At 37.4% G+C, this 18,472-nt stretch overlaps 1 protein-coding gene across 2 annotated transcripts in view; it reads right to left on the bottom strand.

The window, feature by feature from the left end:
• The window catches only part of LOC110386645 (monocarboxylate transporter 4), a 107,102-nt gene that overhangs the window by 47,118 nt on the left and 41,512 nt on the right, over window positions 1–18,472 (bottom strand). The window contains exon 2 of one of the 2 annotated variants that reach the window (XM_038020501.2): window positions 2,197–2,429. The exons of the other annotated variant lie outside the window; for it this stretch is intronic. The gene's annotated coding sequence lies outside the window, so the exon portion shown is untranslated. The remainder of the gene's footprint in view (window positions 1–2,196; window positions 2,430–18,472) is intronic. 2 annotated transcript variants of the gene reach the window in all.

Here is an 18,472-nt window from a genome sequence, read left to right as displayed (position 1 = left end):
CCGCTTTTGCAGGTTAGCTGTCGGGGCTCCGTGGTTCGTGAGGAACGTTGACCTACACGACGACCTGGGCCTCGAATCAATTCGGAAATACATGAAGTCAGCGTCGGAACGATACTTCGATAAGGCTATGCGTCATGATAATCGCCTTATCGTTGCCGCCGCTGACTACTCCCCGAATCCTGATCATGCAGGAGCCAGTCACCGTCGACGCCCTAGACACGTCCTTACGGATCCATCAGATCCAATAACCTTTGCATTAGATGCCTTCAGCTCTAATACTAGGGGCAGGCTTAGGGACCCCGGTAACCGTACTCGTCGAACTCGACAAAGAGGTCGACGTGCAACCTAACCCATGCATCAGCCCGCTGAGTTTCTCGCCGGATCTTCTCAGCGGGTCGCGATTCCGATCCGGTAGTAGATTCATTCGCGTAACAATTGCTCTTGAGTTGTTAGGTCTCCTTCGGAGGCGCTCGGGCAGTTGTTAGCAAATCCCACCCCTCTTGGCTGAGCCTTTGCTCGCCCACCTGTCCTGGTGAAACTGGAAAGGCCTTCGGGCCACCAGTAAACTTTCAATCATAAAAAAAAAAAAAAAAAAAAAACAACATTCCTACCGTCGGTCTACCGAGCAATATCACCCGCTCGGTGGAAGATCTTCCCTTTGTCGTTTAAGCCTTCCCACAGTTCTGCAAACATTTGTTGGTCGCCATTTACAATTTTAGTCAGTATATAATAATCAGAAGATCACATGCGTTCAAGGTCTTCTTACTGTCAGTTGAGCCATAGACATCATAAAATGTATCAAAGAACCACTTATCTTTAAACATAGGAAAGGACGAAGTCACAATTTTCTCAAACAGTCAGCAAATACGGTTAGGATTATGGTGCTTATTTGTTTCAGCCAACAAAGCCAATAAATACCACCAGTGAGCTTGTTAAATTGGTTTGTGTTTTTTTTATTGCTCTTGTAGGCAGATTGAGCATATGGCTCACCTATTGGTGAGTGGTTGACGTCGCCCACGGTCATCAATAATGCCAGGGGCAGAGCCAAGCCGCTGCCTACCGACTCACCACCAATATTTATTCACTTTGAGAAATATTATTCTCATAATAGAATTTTCTCGATACATTTGAGTTCAAAAAAAGAACTTTAATCATGTCCTTTAGCTTCAGCAGCGTCCGATAGAACCTTCGTCCTTAATGCTTATCTGGCGTCGGGTTAGTTAATCTTTTAATTACAAAGTAGCACGCGCTAGCATAATGAATGTTTTATGTTAATTCAATCGATGATAATTTACATATGTTTGATTGTGAGTTCTCTGAGAAAATATTTAACAAAATCCCGACATATGTGTTTCAAATAAATGTCTTTAACCGCAATTTATTAGTTTAGAGTTTATCCTGCTCCAAAGACGATAGTAACATCAGGGCTAATTAAATCACATTATTATAGAAAGGAAGGAAAGAGGGCCTCTAATATTTATAAAGTTTTTATTTATTTATTACTTAGAGGGGTGGACGAGCTCACACTCCAGCTGGTGTTAAGTCGTTACCGGAGCCCATAGACATCTACATTCGTAATCGCGCCACCCACCTTGAGATATAAGCTCTAAGGTCCCAAGTATAGTTACAACGGCTGCCCCGCTCTTTAAACCGAAACGCATTACTGCGTCACGGCAGAAATAGGCGGGGTGGTGGTACCTACCCGTGCGGACTCACAAGAGGTCCTACCACCAGTAATAATTTTATCATAAAACTGGTATTATGTGTTACTGTTAATTCTTTTTGGTATAACAACCTAAACCGTTTTTCGAATAATACGGTTTATGCCTAATAATTATAATATATTATATATACCCACTCTTTAGTATTATGATACTTGGAATACAGTTTAAGTGTGATTTGGTCGAGATATTTTTTGAAGAAAAACAACAATTAGGTACACACGGAAGAAATTTTCGAATTTCTTAACTTTAATTGAACAATATGCTATAAATTTAATAGACGATTGTGTACGATAAAAGAGTGTCAATCAGATAATTCTGATATCCCACAGGCTCAGATAATTCGATAATTCTTAGTTTTAACATAACTTCAAAAAGCTTCAAACGTTTGGTGCTAGCAAAGTTTATCTAAATGATAATTAAATTGTAAATAATCATGTGATATTTGAATAAGAGCGATAATAGGTAACTGTACCTGACGCAAGCGCACCGCTCCAATCCTTCGCTGACACTGTACACGCTGCCTCGCCTCATCCGCCACTCACTGCCTTGTTTCGTCACACACCACCCTCACGCATCCTTTTATATCACATTCGCATTCTCCAAATGTAGCATCCGACTCGATTTATTATTCATCAAGAGTCCAATTAATGTTTCGCTTCATTGTAAACGTGAGAACTCAAGCACTCGCTTCGGACATTTTCATATCTGCAAGTGAAAAGACATTCGCATTGTTTTAAATTATTCAAGACGGAATCAGCCTGTTTATGTATTCCGATGAAGCCCTCCATTTGAGTGGATAGACACATACTGACATAAATAAATTTGGAATGGATACGCTTTCATTGCAGCTTTCGTGGATCTTTGAATCGTGGCTGAATTTCCGCAATATCCCATTTTATCTAATGCCTCTTTTAGAGGCATTTGTACCCAATTCCACGTGACTGAATCACGTTATATCGAAAGCGATTGTGACTTAACAAATCGATGTTTTGTTTTGCTTACACTAAGCTATGGGATCGATGTCTGCAAAGCTGTACATTAATAACTTGGTTTTTTTTTTTATAATATAGGTAACCTTGAACCTTGAAACTAGCTTCACCGAACGTATAGGTAAGCTCATGGGTATCAGCCTGACGAATAAAAAATGTATTTTATTATGTCTAACCATGCGATATAGTTAGGTATAGCGCGATTCAGAGAACTAATTACGCTATCTATTGAATATTGAAATAAACGTACATATAAACGAAACAAAAATGATCGAAATCTATTTAGTAGTTTTTGCACGCACAATGGCAGACTTGGATATATAAATTTTAATAAATAAACTACTCAACAATATCAAGTACAATAGAATAATGATTCTGGATAAGAGATAATTCGATATTACACTTTACAATAACCATATCGGCAATTTGTATATGATAATAATAAAGTGCCTTAAATGTCATTAACTTTCTTTTTTTTTCCTACCCATGCTCATAGCCTTGAGAGGCTATTTCAGCTTCTCCATAACGTGTGTAGGTGAGCTTACGGGGCTCAAACCGAAATGTTGCTAACACTGACCGTAGCAAGAGCAGTGCTTGTAGTGCCTAAAAGCACCGTTAATGGATCGGGAGGATTCGTAATGACGTGCTTTGGGCGACGTCGACTGTTTACCATTCGGTCTACAGGATCGGGTATTTAGTTTCCAGCGGCCACGACAAGAGGGTTCTCATGTCGTGCCGCCTTCTCGAAGTGGCGCAATGACGCCGACTGTAGATACTTACTGACAGAGTCGAGCTTCAGGTCATCGTGGAGATTCACGTTCCTCAGGAACCATGGTGCTCCGACGGCTATCCTGCAGAATCGGGATTGAATAACCTGAAGGGGCTTCAAGTTGGTGCAGGCCGCGTGAGCGAACACTACGCTTGCATTCGTCATGACGGGGCGCATGCAAGTTTTGTAGAGTGTCACTTTATTTCGAAGGGACAATTTGCTTCGCTTGCAAAGCATAGGGTAGAGACGTCCTAATATGAAGGCGACACGGTCGCGTACCGTTTTGAGGTGGGGACGGAATGTCATCCCTCTGTCGAGGGTGACGCCTAGGTATATGACCTTCGAGGTCCACGGTATGGGCTGGCCAAAGAGAGTGACGGGGCTAACGGCGGAGGTGTTAACGCGCCTATTAGGGAGTGGGATGCTCGAAGTGGTATTCGGAAGGCGACCCCCTTTGAAGAGCACCGCTGTGCTTTTCGTGGAGTTGATGTCAATGCGCCACTTCCGGAACCACTGCCCCATGGTCGTGACTGCGATCTGGAGTCGCCGATGCAATAGCGACGTTGAAATGTGTTAGTATCAGTAATTGATTTCTGTATCTTAACTTATTGCTGTTGCTATAATAGTGCTATTTGTAGCTTTCAGTACTTCAACTTAATTCAAATATAATCTTCAACGCGAGTTTTAATTTGTATAAGATAAGATATATAAGATCTGTTAACATTTTCCTTTCAGATTTCTAATTGCTATTCGATGATCTTTGTTGCTGTTAAGAAAATCCTTTGTTTGTTATACGATGAGTCTGAAGGTAATTAATACTTCATAATAATAATAATACCACAATGGAAGTTTTTTAAGGGATGCAAACAAGTGTGTTTGAAACCAATCAATTTCGCTGATACATTACACTTAAGTTGCAAATGTTGTTATATAAACGATCTAATGACAAAAGAAAACTTTTCACCTTTTTTCGTAGCCTATCATTTTTTCATAATTAGGAAAACAAAGAACACGGGCTATGTAATATCAGGCTTGATAGAACTGGTTCCAGTTTCCTTGATATCTCCTTAGTGAACAAGATTTCAATTTCAATCTTGAGAAACTGCGTTCCATTTTGGCTATCATGGGTTTTAGATCTCTTAATAGCCGGAGCCCAATTTTTTTTAAATTTGTCTTCCAGACTTATCCCACAGAGGCTCTATGAAGCTTAAATGGTTCGTAGCTCTCCATGAAGTTGATTTGATCATCTCAAAAGTATTCGACAACTAGTATATGTAGTTATGAAGTATGTAGTAGGTACTTAGTAGTATCATTCACAAAAATAAAACTATGAAAGGCGTAAATGGCATTACATTTAATGATTTTTTATTTCTTAGATGGGTGGACGAGTTCACAGCCCACCTGGTGTTAAGTGGTTACTGGAACCCATAGACATCTACGACGTAAATGCGCCACCCACCTTGAGATATCAGTTCTACGGTCTCAAGTATAGTTACAACGGTTGCCCCACCCTTCAAACCGAAACGCATTACTGCTTCACAGCAGAAATAGGCAGGGTGGTGGTATCTACCCGCGAGGACTCACAAGAGGTTCTACCACCAGTAAGTCTTCCAACATTTCAGTTACACATCCCAAGAGTCGAAGAGGCGAGGATTTTTTTTGTTCAGGTCCTAATTTAAATTTTGATAATAGTCTATATAATCTAACAAAATATTCAGATAAAACAACGTTATATTTTTATTTTTATAAATTATAAAATAACACACACTTAAAATTGTACGTCAAGTTGGCATGCTTTCCAAGAAAATTGTTCCCTAAAACCACATTAAATATGCAACAGATGCTGTTGATGAAGTGCTGATGTAAAAGTAATTTAACGCCAAGCATTTTCAGGAGCATTCGCCTCGAGGACACTTTTAGGATGTCTTGTATAAAATTTACCGCTTTAACAACAGTATTTCTGAGCGTATCTGAAAATCTATAGGACCAATCAGATTACATTCAACTATGAAACAATTTGTTTACTTAATAATTAAATTAGGATTGGTATCGTTTTGAAAAAAGAAAAATACCATTGTTTCAATTAAACACCCTATCTAACTTTGTCTTAATTCAATAATAAGAACTAGTCCGAGATTCGAATAACAAGTTTCTGGCAGTCAATTTGAGCTGCTTCTTACGATTCTGAAAACGTGTAGATTTGTTTCAAAGCATTTTCCTTAAGCGCTTCACAGCTGTGTAATTTCAACGTTATCGCGAATAATTGCCTACTTAATTGTTTTCATTCTCGATTAAATTACTTCGCAATTCAAATTTTAACAATTGTCTTTACATAACCACTTTACAGTAATTCGAAATATTCACCATTCGTTTTGAGATTGTTACGGAAGCCACACAAATATCTACAGTTTTTTTTTTGTTTTTTTTTTTACTTCCTAAATTTGGAAACCAGAAGTCGAGGAACAATTGTATGGTTGGAGTGTTATTAAGAGTTGTGTTTGTTTCAAAAGAAACGTTCTTGCTGACAGGAAAAATATTTGTTTTCATTAATATTATCAAATTAAACCGAAGCTAAACGATTAATCTGGTAAAATGCCTTTAGGTCTCATCCGAAGACATCTGGACGCTTGGCTTATTTATTGTTCTCATTATTCAGCGCGGGTCGGCGCCGATCGACTGACGTCACACGAGTCAATGTACTCTTAAGCTTTTTCTCCCTAAGAATTGATGGGCTTCTATGTCTCAAATGTTTACCTCGTTAACATTAATAGTACCGCTGATTTGTGGACGCTATTCGGACAATGAATGACACGAACATGACAAATGGAACACATCGATTAAACACTATGCCTAGTCGGAAAGTGTGTGTCGTGATGAAGACTGGGCTTGTTTTTGTCGCTTTATGATTGCTATAACATATATAGGAGACAAATTGTCACATTTTAACGATTGCGTTATCTAATATATAAAATTCTCGTGTCACAATGTTCGTTCCCATACTCCTCCGGAACCACATGACCGATTCTCATGAATTTTTTTATGCATATTCAGTAAGCCTGAGAATCGGCTACCATCTATTTTTCATACCCCTAAGTGATTAGGGTTGTCCACCCCTAACATACTTTTTGGAGTTTACTCCTTTAGAATCGATTTACATATATAGGCCCGGGGTATGAAAATTATGGGGACCAAAATCGTACTAGCATGTCACACGAAATGCGTTATGCGCCTGATTGCGCATGTCACACGAAATGCGTTATCGCAGGTGACGCCGGGCTGCTGCGCCGGCAGTCCGCCACAAAGCCTCGTACTGATCGCGCGTTTCTCTCATTATTGTATTTTCATATATTTGTTAGTCGTTTGTTTTGTGTCTCGTTAATTTGTTAATAATCTGTAGTGTATCGTGTTGTCGTAATATAGAACTATTTCTCGTATTGTTTCGTTTAATTTTTTATATCCAGTAAACTCCAGTCGTGCGTCGGAGCGGACACACACACTTTTGTTTTTTTTTTTTTTATTTGAACTTTTTTTTTTGGAGTTTACTCCTTAAGAATCGATTTACATATATAGGCCCGGGGTATGAAAATTATGGGGACCAAAATCGTACTAGCATGTCACACGAAATGCGTTATGCGCCTGATTGGCTCCTGATTGCGTGATGCGTGCGCGCGCCAATCAGGAGCCAACGCGCGGCCGCGTTATCGCAGGTGACGCCGGGCTGCTGCGCCGGCAGTCCGCCACAAAGCCTCGTACTGATCGCGCGTTTCTCTCATTATTGTATTTTCATATATTTGTTAGTCGTTTGTTTTGTGTCTCGTTAATTTGTTAATAATCTGTAGTGTATCGTGTTGTCGTAATATAGAACTATTTCTCGTATTGTTTCGTTTAATTTTTTATATCCAGTAAACTCCAGTCGTGCGTCGGAGCGGACACACACACTTTTTTGTTATAATGAGGTATTATGTGGTTGAATGAGGTTTTGTTATTTTTATTATATATTCCCTCATCTTTCACAGCACTACATACCTCTTTCACTCATTTACTACATCCTTACACACTTACAATAAGTTAGTTTTTTTTTCTACACTAGAAATTCCCTAGAAATCTTATATATGGCAAAACAATGTTTGCCGGGTCAGCTAGTATTGTAATATACTTCAGTTTTGTATGAACTGATAATATTTCCAAGAAGGCCTGTTTTTAATTAAACTTTAGGCACTTTGAAAATGATATACCTATTAATCTTTTAAAGTCTTTGCCTTTCATAATTTATTAGCCGGGGTTTTACACCAGGTCTACATTATTATCAAAGTAAACTAAGTTACCGAGTACCTAATTGTGTAGAACATCTTTTCCCCGAGGAGAGGACGCAGGTGTAAGTTTCGGGAATTTCCAATTTATCAACAACCAAGTCACCCCGGATACATCTCTAAGAATATTCTTTTGAAAAATTTTAAGGCAATGATCTTATATTTTATTAGTTTTGTCTCATAATAGTTACTTACTTATACTTACTTACTAATAATAATTACTTACTGGTGGTAGGAACTCTTGTGAGTCCGCAATGCGTTTCGGTTTGAAGGGTGGGGCAGCCGTTGTAACTATACTGAGACCTTAGAACTTATATCTCAAGATGAGTGGCGCATTAACGTTATATATGTCTAACCACTTAACACCAGGTGGGCTGTGAACTCGTCCACCCATCTAAGCAATAAAAAAAGATGGAGGATATGATCTTAGTAAAAAAAAAAATTACAATCTGAGTTATTTAAAAAATCAGTGATTGTACATATAGCAAATAATGCTGTAGAGGATTGTTTATTATTATTTGTAAGCATATACACAATAAGCAGAAGTTTATTCGCAACCTTACATACATCACATACATAAACGGTAGGCAGCGGCTTCGTTCCTGCTCCTGGCACTGCTGACGTCCAAGAGCGACTATAACCACTCTCCATCAGGTGGGCTGCAAGCCCCTTTGCCTACACGGGCAATAAAAAATAAAACATTCACGTCTGCTATGAGAATGAGATCGATGAATAGTCGAGATAATTCAAACGTCTTTTAGAGATATTATTAACGGAAAACATTTGAAAAGTATATTAATACCAATTATAATACTGCGCCGTGGAGATGTATATGGGCGAGTACACGGAGCCGTGGCACGTGGCCTGGCATCAATTTGTTTAAATTTATATCGCGAATCCTAATCCAACACTTGGTATTTCCGCCTATTTCCGCCGTGAAGCAGTAATGCGTTTCGGTTCGAAGGGTGGTGTAGCCGTTGTAACTATACTGAGACCTTAGTACTTATATCTCATGGTGGGTGGCGCATTTTACGTTGTAGATGTATATGGGCTCCAGTAACCACTTAAGACCAGGTGGGCTGTGAGCTCGTCCACCCATCTAAGTAATAAAAAAAAAATTGGCATTATAAGATTGCTACTTTACTTATATAGAAATGTGCGTCACGTAAAGTCATTGCAACGGCAGAAACTGTATTGATGCATAAAAAACAAACATAATTGTAAGCCACGGCACCGTGTATTTGGTTGGTATTAAATATGTTAACATTATTGCGACACAGTTCAGATTTTTAGTGTCTAAGTTCTTAAGTGTCTAAATCCCAAAACTTTCCAAACTAGAATAAAATTTTGTTGTGAATGTTCATTGAAGTTATTCTCGTATCAAGATCAAGGCATCATATTGATATCATATATCATATTCATCATATATCATATTGATGCATAAAACACAAACATAATTGTAAGCGACGGCACCGTGTAGTTGGCATTAAATGTGTTGTTAACATTATTGCGACACAGCTTAGATTTTTTTAAGTGTCTAAATCCCAAACTTTCCAAACTAGACTAGAAATGTTGTTGTGAATGTTCTTTGAACTTATTCTCTTATCGGGATCAAATTACGATAAAAACAAAACAACAGTACCTACTTACATTCTGAAAGATTTACGGCCATAACAGATCGTGAATTAAAATAACGATTCTACAATAAGAAACGATTGTTAATAATCGATTATTAGATTAAAAGTATCTGCAGCCGTTATTAATGACTCAATCTGTTTTATGATTACTTCGAAAGTTCAATTAGTAGCCGAGAGAATAATATCTTGCATTAATTATTCTAATTCTTACTTCGTCTTTGGACTCAACCGAAAATATTCAAAATGGCGACCCCTAAAAAATTCTATATAATTTTAACAGAAAAGAAATTCGTATACAACGATGTAAAATGAGAATAAACTCAATATAGTCGAAGATCATTAAATATGTGTTATCAAGGATAACTACTGATTAGATCTTTATAAAATTTTAATGGGACTGCATAATAAGTACAACACTTCAAATAAAAAAGAGTTATCAAAATCGCTTCACGTTGAAAAAAGTTTTGAAGTATATAATCCATAAATAACAATACAGTCGAAATGAGAAACTTCTCCTTTTTTAATTCCTTTAATTGGTTCGGTAAATGTTCCATAAATTTTCTCGACATACACATATTCTGATTACAATTTAATTAATGTTTTTTCAAATAGTATGGTTATTGTGCGTGAGCAATTCTCTGAATGAACAGTAAATAATTTAGAAGAAATTACATAACGGAACTTTCGAGAAAGTGAGATTACCATTCAAGATTTAGTTAAATGATCACAATGCAGAGAATAGTCAAATTTCCAAGAAACTATCATTCCAGTCACGCGTAATGCCTGCCAAAGTTTGTATTCGACTAACTTTAAGACACAAGATAAATCTAATTTAATATCTAACATTATTTGATATCCGAACACTGAATCAAAATTAATGTACCAAATCGTAACACTATGTATTTGTTTTCCGTAATTCTTAATTTGATACCTATATACGTTCACGAATTTATAATTAGTGATCCGATAACAATGAATGATATTTTTAACGGAAGGCAAGAGTTGCAGGAAACAGAATAGACAATGTTTAGCATTAGCAATGTTTAGTTTTAGCAGTTTTTGGTGTGTTTGTGAATCTCTTCCACCAATACCTTTGATCATGCTGTATGACTAACCTCTCGTCTCCTAATAAAGGCAGACGCTGTGCTTTATCTCGAAATTATTATTAACTATTACATCCAATTGCAATAAATAGAGCGAGATTCATTGCCACTATGTTCACTGTGATTCAAGCAAATACATTGTTAGTCCCATCCGTGAATACCAGACTAGATAGCAACTTACATACTGCTTACCTCCGAAGGAATTGTACGTTTCAAATCGGAATATGGGTGGTGGCACATTCACAGCCACGATTACTTAAAACAGCAACTAGAGTTACGAAAAATGGATGGGAAATTGTGACAACGGACGAATGATAAGAATAATTAGATTTAGAAAACAATAATTAGAGAAGTCGTATACCGCTATATTTTGATTTATTTACACGGACATACTATTTATCGAAAAAATCAGTTGAGTCAATTTTAAGTTTTAACTTTTTTTCCATTATAACTTCAAAGTACACAACAATATTGAAAGGTTGACAGGCAACAGTAGTTCTTAATTCAAAATTCATTGTTATGGTGAATTGTTGATTATTCATGTTTGCTATTGATAGAAAGAGTAATGGAAAGAAAGCTGAATTAAGTTAGGCTACTAACTGCATGCCCATTGAAGTCTATTATAGTTCTATTCGTTGTAAATGACTCCGACATTAGTTGAGTTTACGGACTGTTGTTCTGACCCGTGGTACAATCAAATGAGCTGTGGGCAAAGTGATATCCTGACATCCTCTGAATTTGCAGTGGTTAAATTATATCTTCTAGACAATAGACTGTAGTGGGCTAGCTGCTACAATACAGAAATAATGAATTCAGACATAATGAAAAAAGACTTAAACAAAAAGGAGATTAGCACCCGGTTGAAACCGATTTCTTTTGCCCTATCTTTTGTTTGTTTGTATTACGTAACGAACGAAAAATAATAATAAAGAGTCAGTATAAAATAGTTATACGATTCATAATCTGTGAATAAATCCGAATAAAGTTGGTGTTGCGGATAAATATTTGGAATATTAGTGAGACAACAATAGTACTGTTTTATTATCAAATATATAAAATTCTCGTGTCACAATGTTCGTTCCCATACTCCTCCGAAACCGCTTGACCGATTCTCATGAAATTTTTTATGCATATTCAGTAAGCCTGAGAATCGGCTACTATCTATTTTTTTTAAGAAGAAGAAGAAGAAGTGATTAGGGTTGTCCACCCCTAACATATTTTTTTTATTAGGACATATTTTTTTGTTATAATGAGGTATTATGTGGTTGAATGAGGTTTTGTTATTTTTATTATATATTCCCTCATCGTTCACAGCACTACATACCTCTTTCACTCATTTACCACATACTTACAATAAGTTAGTTTTTTTTTCTACACTAGAAATTCCCTAGAAATCTTATATATGGCAAAACAATGTTTGCCGGGTCAGCTAGTTTATTATAAATCAATAAAATATTACTTTGCCTCAAAAATCGCTGCATAAAGATCCGGTCTTTGATGTAGTTTTTCAGTGTAACGCTTTTATTGGTCTAGCACCGTGAACCCAACCTCAGACTTTTTTTCCTACCTATGCTGATAGCCTAGAGAGAGAGACGTATAGGTGAGCTCACGGGGCTTAAACCGGAAGTGTTGCTAAGACTGGCCATAACAACGGCTTTATCGTACATAAAGGACTCCGTTCCGAAAACGCAGAAATTCAAACTTATCCCGCAGTTCGCCGAATGATTATTCTCAACGTAAGTATATTTTAATTAAATCTTGCCGCTAAAACAAGATCTGGGCACGTAGGTAGCTGAATAGTCGGATAATAATCGAATAAAGGTGTACAATAGACGCTACTTGAATGGCGGGTGTAGTTAACACGCCCCAATGACGACAATTGCTCAAACGTGATCTCGATCGACTCCCACGCGACGTCTAGTTCAAATGCAGTTGTATACGTATAATAATTTGTGCATTGAATTTTAATCAACGTCCACTCTTTTACTTTCACTTGTATGAATAATAACTGCATGTTATGGGGATTTATTTTTGCACTATAAAGCTTGTTCTGTCTAATTTATATCATATCATATCATCTATACATAAAAATTAATTGCTGTTCGTTAGTCTCGCTAAAACTCGAGAACGGCTGGACCGATTTGGCTAATTTTGGTCTTAAATTATTTTTGGAAGTCCAGAGAAGGTTTAAAAGGTAGATAAATATGAAAATGCTCGGAATTAAATAAAAATAACAATTTTGTTTTTCCTTTGATGCGTCCCCCGTCGGACGGATTCCTTTTGTTTTTTTAAGTTTATTTTATACAAAAGTTTAGGTCTTTTATTTGTCGATTGAGGCGCTACGAAGTCTGCCGGGTCAGCTAGTAATGAATATTTTTTTAGCTTTGTTTGTTCGCATTTTGAGCGTTCGCGTGTTATGTATTCGATTGAGTTGAATAAAGCTTCGTACATTTTATCAATGTTTTCTTTTTATGGTTTTGTGAACTTAAGTATTATTGTTACGTTCATTATTATTGTTAGTTAGTTTTTAGTGTATAAGTGCGTATTGTTGTTATTTTATTCATAGCGCTTTGTCAAATTTACCTGATCAATACGAGTAATAGAGCTTGCTATGTTTTGTTTTCCGTGCATTGTTTTATGTCAATTAAGTTTTTGAATTTTATACTCAAAGCAGTAAGCTGCTAGTGGTTGAAGGTCTAGTTCAACCATTCACTTCACGATAGGTAGTGTTGTGTACGTCATTTCAACAAATTGGTTTAATGGTGATTTAGCGGTCAAGCGTGACAAAGATTCCCAAGTACTAGGTACTAAAACATTAAAATCAGCATTTCCGACACATTTTTTTTATTATTAGCAGGATTTGATTCTGTATACATTTTTGTTGGTTATCGTGGCTCGGTGACATACTTTACACTACTTTTAATATCAAAATTAGACTGTATTTAGCGCAGTATTTGAATGTCGACGATAAATGCATAACTTCGAAAACTGTAAAGTTTGTTCGAAACGCTAAAAATATTAAAAGGATTATTTTAAAAATATTTAAGGATAAGGATTATTATATATTATAAAGGATTATAGTAAAAATAATAAAATAAATGAACCTTAAAAATAGTTTTGATTATTTATTCAACTAAACTAGACAATATTCATAGACGAACGACATGTCAAAGAATTACGAGTAATTCTTACTTTCCAGCGAGTTGTAAAATTTTCAACTAATTGTTTTATCTGTCTCTTTAAAAATTTCTTTTCGATAACAAAAATACTCATAAACGTTCTTATCGGACTTACTTATGTATTCTATTTAAAATACAAACACTTAACGACTTGATCTCATCTTAACAACTTTCTTATTTACGCGAAGCCTCTTCAGCAGCATAATGGATAATCTAAAGTTGAATAAATAATTTCGTGCGCTCCTTTCAGTTCGAAGAGTTATTAAACTCACCGCTGCTAATGCACCCTGAAACTTTGTTAGCTCGCTCGCTCTTCTTTGAACAATCAAAGATATTATTTAAACTTATACCGGTCGAAGGTAAAAAAGCTTCATTCAATATATTAACCGTTTTCTAATAAAAAGGAGGGTGCCTTTAGGGGATTGTTTTTTTATTTTTATTTGTTCAGTTTTTAAAAGGCATTTTGAATAAAATAAACACATTTTCGTTCTCGTCGGTATTCAGTTACTCATTTTTTTTTCCTACCTAAGCTGATAGTCTTGAGAGGCTATTTCAGCGTAACCTTAACTAGTAGGTGAGCTCACGGGGCTCAAACCGGAGTGATGCTAACACTGACCCTAGCAAGAGCAGTGCTTCGCAGAATCTACCACCGGATCGGAAACGCGATCCACTGAGAAGATCCGGCGAAAAACTCAGTGGGCTGATACTCATTGATGACTGCGACTTGTAACTGCAACTAACTTTGTTAGCTTGTAGCAGCAATCTGGGTAACAATATTTCAATATATTCCCAACGAGACTTTTAGTTGAGCACTTGTACATATTAAAAATATCGTAGTTTATCCCGTACAAGAAATTCTCATTAGCTCGATGATTTCAATCTGATCTCCGAATTATGAACCATACGATAATGTAATTTAGTTCATTTTTGTTTGTCGTGTTTCTGCTTTTTGTTTCCTTTTGAAGTTATAGAACTATAAATGCAACTTATACTGCGTTGTGAGTTTCATTTATTAATTTGGCAATTTCACTTGTTTCAATTTGATACATTTGATTAAGATTACCAAATAAAAGTTAATGTTCTGATGGTGTATTCATAATATAAGTCTTGTACGAATTATAAGTATTATGACTCGGTTAGGATGCCAGACTTAAGGGGTCTTTGTTCTTTTGTGGTGCGCATCAATTTTCTTAATTAGAGTACACTCAAAAATTTTGTAAGGTTTCACCAATTTGCCGTCAGCTCATCTTTCGTGATCATAAAAAAGTGAGCATTGCATTTAGTTACGAGCGATCTCTTCCAGACTTCCATCACGTGGACAAGAATCATTTGAAAACAAATTACACACGGTGTACCTATCGTTTGAAATATATACACACACACACACATACACAAATAGCATACGTACATATATATAATCATAAATATAAATATGAACAATGTAATAATAAGATCGTTGCGAACATTTCTCACTAACATGATGCTCCAAGGGTTGGCTAAAAGAAGCGAGATTAATTCTCAGAATGTCACAGGCCGCTGAAATGGCGACAGATCATAGTCATGAATAAAGTGAAGGGTAGGTCGTTGATATGTCGTATGCACGATTAATGTAAATATTACCACTCCTATAAGAGGAAACAACAAGAAGGGAATAAATTACATTTGAATCCAGGGGATCATCACTATAAAATAAATTTGAGCTATTGTCAAAGCTTATCCTTCCAATTTATTTTTAAATGTAACCATCCAACAGCATAAAATAGCTATTACCGTAAGGAATAGCTCTCTTAAATTTACAAGTTAGGAGGAATTCTCTCTAGTGTACGATGTATTAATAGTTTGGCAACTCACTGCTGAGCGTTTAAACGGCATACAAAATAAAATATCAACCTGTTACTTTTCACTTATAAAAATATTATTAAAATGACTGGACATAATATAGTCGTCTATCCCAAATTACAACTTAATACATTGATCTTTTTATCCTTTTTTCCGTTGAGTTCGTCAGCGCTGAGGGTCGTGACCTTTACGGAGCACTTTTGTTTGGACATTGAACATTTGGAGGAACATCCTCTTTTCCTTCCTGTCCTTTGCGCAGTGGATATCGACATTGATACCGGAGTCAAATGTCATCTTAGTTTGATCGGACCTTTTTATATCTGATTGATTTTAATGTTTTCATACATGCGACTATTTTTAGGAACAAATTTTTTCAATTGATCGAACTACAATTTAAGATTATAAGGAGAGGCATCAAGAAAAAAAAAATGCACAAGGATCCGTTTTTTTTTGTTTGTCAAAATAAAACATTCCCTATGAATGTAATTTTGTGGATTTCTATTTGCATTGCCTTCGAAGACACTTTAGCATACGACAGTGGTGGCTTTAATTCATCCAAGCCCTTTGAGGGGCGTTTGAAGAAGGACATGTCATGTGGTTCTGGAATCATCGCAGCGAGAGAGAGTGATACGTCACAATAATATTCGAATGAAACCAAAAGCGAGATTAAAATGTGCTGCACAGATATTTGTTGTTCTTGAAAACAGTTCACAATCAATATTAAGCACGTATCACACAACAAAATTTATCGGCTTTCCGATAGACAGACAAATAATGAAGTTTTTCGTTTGTAGTTTGGTGTTACTGGTGATAGAACTTCTTGTGAGTCCGCGTGGGTAGGTACCATTACTCTGCCTATTTCTGCCGTGAAGCAGTAATGCGTTTCGGTTTGAAGGGTGGGGCAGCCGTTCTAACTATATTGAGATCTTAGAACTTATATCTCAAGGTGGTTGGCGCATTTACGTTATAGATGTCTATGGGCTCCAGTAACCACTAGCAGCAGGTGGGCTGTGAGCTCGTCCACCCATCAAAGCTATAAAAAAAAAAGTTTACAAACTTTATCATCCAATTAATGTATACTATCTCAATCAACATCTCCGCACTAACGAGTAGAACTGCTTGCCAAGGTCGATCATAGAAAGCGAATGACAACAGTCACAAATCTTGCCGAGCCTCAAGACAAAAATAAGAAATGATGTTTGTGATGGAATTGGTGAAATGATGAAAAAAATGATCATAAAAAAACAACTTATCCATGAAATAACTATGGTAGAGCCAAGAATATATTCGATTTACCATTTAATTTTGTAACTACTAAATGTCGTCTTCTTAAAAGTTAGTACACATCCATTTGAATTCCTATTGATATTATAAATCGAAATTGGCCATAAATTTAATAACTAGCTTATATTGAGCTGGCGAAATAATAAAATGAAATTTATTTATTGTAGGAATGATTACGTTTAGTTAATCATTTCATCTCGACGCCCACGTTGTTGGGATATTAATTAACAATGGCTGGGATGAGCAACCGAAATAACTTTCTCGTTATATCGCGTGATGTGATTACTCTCGACCTGTTACTACGTAATATATTATATAACATTGCGAACGACTATTAACAGGTAACAATACTTCAGATAAGGATATCAAAGTAAACACTACCTATTTGAATTATTCAAAAGCGGACAGACGTAAACTTAATTTAATTAATTATCTGTTAGACGAATAGAAAAGCTTTCTGGGGTTGAAAGGTGAGGCAGCTGTTCTTCTATATAATTGAGACTTAGATCTCGTATCTGAAGATGGGAGGCGGCATTCACGCAGTGATATATTCGGGCTTCGGTAACCACCGTTTTTTTTTTTTTTTTTTTTCGGGTAGAGGGCCGAACCTCCTACGAGGTCCCCGCGCAAAAGGGGCGCGCGGGGTATGTGAGACTCAACGATCTGCATGGTGTTGTGAGCAGACCGCGGGCCCAAGGATTTTAGGATCCACCCACTAAACGGCTCCCCTGCACTCTTACACCCGACGTCCGATCCCCTCCGAGGTCAGAACCCGGATGAGGTAGAGGGTCTACCGCGGTCAACACTACAACCAGACGGCGCGGCTCACCCCAAGGACGCCCAGCCAACGGAGCCTTCGAGGCGAATCGAAGGCTCTGAAACGTCGGCCGTCTCGGTACGGCAGCCCGTCGGGCCGCCCAGATGGTGCCGCTGGTGTCCCGGAATACCCCGCTGGACCAGAACCAGCCTGCCGGGTCGGGACGCGATACACCGTCGACCGGTCGCTATATTCACTCCACGGCAGCGCGCTAGAGTGCTGGTAGCGCGCCGCGCGGCCTCACCCCCTCAGGTCGCCCCTTGACCTTCACCGGAGGGAGGCCGATACCTACAGGGGCCGGGACGTACGGGCGTATTCCCGCCTCCGGCCCCCGGCTCGACGGCGACGGATCGGTGCGGAAAGGGAAGAGCTCTCCCTCTCTCGCTCCGCCGCCTCCTTCTGCGAGATGGTGGACTCGCAGAAGTCGAGCATCGCCTTCCAGGACGCGTCGCTGCCGAGCATCGTAGCCACGACGCGCGGCAGCGAGAAGTCCTCACCTATGACCGCGACGGCCTGTTTATCTGTCTTTACAAAAAAAATATCATTCAATATTTTGAATTATATTTATTTCCATTTAGGTACTATTTTGATACAGTTATTAGAAAACGTTTCTTAAACGCACTTTACGCCGTGGAAGATTCGAGAAAATAAGAAAGAGTAAACGGAACGTCGGTGACAGGCTAAAAAAGGAAATTGAGGCAATGATATCATCATGATATCATATGAAGATTATAGGAAAGAAGTGGTAGTGGAAGATTCTTTTATGGTTCGTCCATCGAAACCATATTTTTCGGTTAGCAATATAATTTAAGTAATGATAT

Source organism: Bombyx mori, chromosome 3, assembly GCF_030269925.1.
Source record: "Bombyx mori chromosome 3, ASM3026992v2".
NCBI lineage: Eukaryota > Metazoa > Arthropoda > Insecta > Lepidoptera > Bombycidae > Bombyx > Bombyx mori.
This window is presented reverse-complemented; position numbering and strand designations above follow the sequence as displayed.